We start from the raw sequence: 3052 nt of genomic DNA on the forward strand, positions 1-3052 counted from the left end.
AAAACTACAAGAAAAAAAAAGATTTTATTTATTAAAAGCAAGAGAATGCAACCAATATAAAAATCAAAATCTTTAACTTTCGTTGCTTGTCCAATGGGAGCTGGATGTTATTTGCAAATTTTCTAAGGGTCCTGATCCTTTCATGAAATCTTTACACAAGGGGAAGGTGTGGGACAGATTCCTTAAGCAACCCTTTGGGAGAACTCTTTATCAGGATGGGAGTAAATGCTGGATCTTTTACTTCTTTCCCTCCAGCTTCCTGTGTACTACAAAGTAGTCATTGCATGCAATGGTGAAGCCTGCGAAAAGAAGCTCTGCAAGTCCACTTTGCCATCTCTGCCCTGGTCCAGGTCCTCCATTATTTTGTCCACAGCCAGAAGATCTTTTTTTGTTCTTCTAAAAATCCAGGGAACTCCTTTTCCATGAGTACTCTCAGGTCCTCCTTGGTTTAAGGAGCCTTTATCTCTGACAAATTTGTGAAATGTAAACATCATAGTTTCCATGGCAGGTTCCATTTGAGATGGCATTTTAATGAAGTCTGTTGAAAACTTGCAAGTGAGGTGCAACACCGACTTTGGGCTAGCTGGGATGGCAGGGCGGCTAGCAGAACACAGCAGACTGTGGGACTGTGACTGTGCGCCTTTGTGAGTGAATAAAATACTATTGATAAAATGTCAACCATTGTTGAGACTTGGTGATAGCCAATGTGGATTCACATACTGTTTTCTTCATCTTTGTGTGTATCTTAAATTTTCCCTTTTATAAGCAAAAATAAATAAATAGAGTTCTATCGATCGACCTGGGAAAACATCTATAATGTCTTGGTGAGTGAATAAAGCAAGCAAGATGAAATATAAATAGCTATAATATGAACTCATCTTAAGAATAATACCCTGACTTTGTAAAATACACCACATATATATTTTAATTTTACACACACACACACATGAACATATACATTTGCATTGATTTTATGATCACTGAGAATTATTTGGAAGGGCTCACTGTACATAGTAAACATGGACTAGCTGGAGAGAGAGGCTGATATTGATGGAGAAAGAACAGGTAAAAGCAAATGAAAACAAGATACAATGTATGGATTTATAAGAAATGATATAACTACATATATATTTCTACATACAAAAAGAAAATTGCTTTTAATTAAAAATATAAGTGAAATCAGCCCATATTTCTGAACTTGTCTGGGTTCTAAGCCCTGACATCTGGTAGCTGCCAGTCTGCAACACAGCAAGAACAAACCAGGAGCTCTCCAGGAGCTGCATTCTCTGAGCTGAAGTGAGGCAAATAGAATCAGGTGCAGCTAGGGTATTTGGGATGGGGGTGACCGAAAATCAATACCTCAAAATGCACTGAAACTCTCACCACTGTGGTATGGAGTGCAGTCAGCAAGGAAACAAAATGAAATGTCAGCTGAGCATACCACAGAGAATGAATATCTCTTTCAGAGCTCAAGTATCCAAAGAAGGCTCACCAGCATCAGGCAGCCATGGGGCTAAGGACAAACACAGACCAAGGACTCAGAGGTCTGAACATGTGCCTCAGCTCAGCCCTGCCACATACTAAATGTATGACCTGGAAAAGAAGCTTGACCTCAATTTCTATACAAGCAAAATGGGAATACAAACACCTGACTTGTGATGATCAAGTAAGATAACATACATCTACTTTACAAAGAAGTTAACTAAAAACTAAAATTAAATAACTAACATATTTATGGGGCAAGGAAATGTTACTGCCCTGTCTCACATGCATGTAACACATATCCCTCACCATGCACATGCATGCTCACAAATGGAAATATAAACCATTCACATACAAAATACTTTATACTTGATGTCAGCAGTCAACTAATAATAGATTGAAATATTTGAAAAAATGTTTGTCTTTACTGAAGATATATAGTTTTTTACTTCCTATTATTATTCCCTAAACAAAATAGTATGATGCATATTTACATAGCATTTACATTGCATTAGGTATTACAAGTAATCTAGAGATGATTTAAAGTATATGAAAGGATATACATCATTTTTATATAGGGACTTGAGCATCCATGGATTTTGGTATCTGCTAGGGGTCCTAGACCCAATGCCCCTGGTGAATACCAAGGGACATCTGTATATGCCTAAGTACAGCAACAATATAAGTGTTCCCTCAAATTTCAGATGAGGAAACCAAAGCCTAAAGACTTTAAAAACCCAAAGGTCACATAGAAATCTAGGTATAATGATGTTGGAATTTGGCAGAGGTGTAAGCTTTGAAAATAGTTTCATTTGTAACTATTAAATACTATTTCTGAACTTAGTTGAGTCTATAATCCTTGGCCAAAAAACATACAAAGTCAGTTGTTATGGATTGAATTATGTCCATCAAACTCATAAGTTATAGTCCTAGCCTTAAGTGATGGTCTTTGGTGGTGGAGTCTTTGGACAGAGTTAGATAAATTCGTGAAGTGGGACTCTTATGGTGGCATTAGTGCTTTTTTTGAGAAGAGACACCAGGAGTATCTCTCTTGATTCTGTGTGTGTGTGTGTTCGCTCTCCTTCACTCCACCCTGACACACAGTGTCAGCATATAGTAAAAAGGCAGCTGTCAGTAAGCCCGAAACCCAACCTGGCTGAACATTGTTTTTGGATTTTCCAACCTCCAGAACTGTTAGAAAATGAATGTTTGTTCTTGAAGCCAGCTGGTCTATGGTGTTTTGTTATGGCAGCCGAGGTTCTTTGAATCAGATAAAGAGTCTCTCATATTTACTCAATATCCTGAACTCTCCATTTCTCATAGAATATTTATTACCTTGTGTTGTTAGGACCATTTCCTAGCAGTAGGACCTTGGGTAAACTATTTAAAATTTTCTTCTGCATCTGCTTCCCTCTCCCTAAAAGGGGGAAAATAGTGGAAACTATCTCATAAGATCTTCTCATATCTTAATGTAATGATTAAGTGTATATATATATATCATTATAATGAAGTGAGCTCACCTAGAACAATAACTGATAAAAAGTAAAGACATAATAAGGAGGAGAAGCTC

The 3052-nt window shown here is 37.2% G+C and overlaps 1 pseudogene; it reads right to left on the reverse strand.

Annotated features, from left to right (window-relative positions):
• Window positions 1-237: 237 nt before the first annotated feature.
• Window positions 238-527, reverse strand: LOC143411860 (protein S100-A10 pseudogene; annotated as a pseudogene).
• Window positions 528-3052: the final 2525 nt, after the last annotated feature.

The sequence above is a fragment of the Callospermophilus lateralis genome, chromosome 12 (genome assembly GCF_048772815.1).
Source record: "Callospermophilus lateralis isolate mCalLat2 chromosome 12, mCalLat2.hap1, whole genome shotgun sequence".
Lineage (NCBI taxonomy): Eukaryota > Metazoa > Chordata > Mammalia > Rodentia > Sciuridae > Callospermophilus > Callospermophilus lateralis.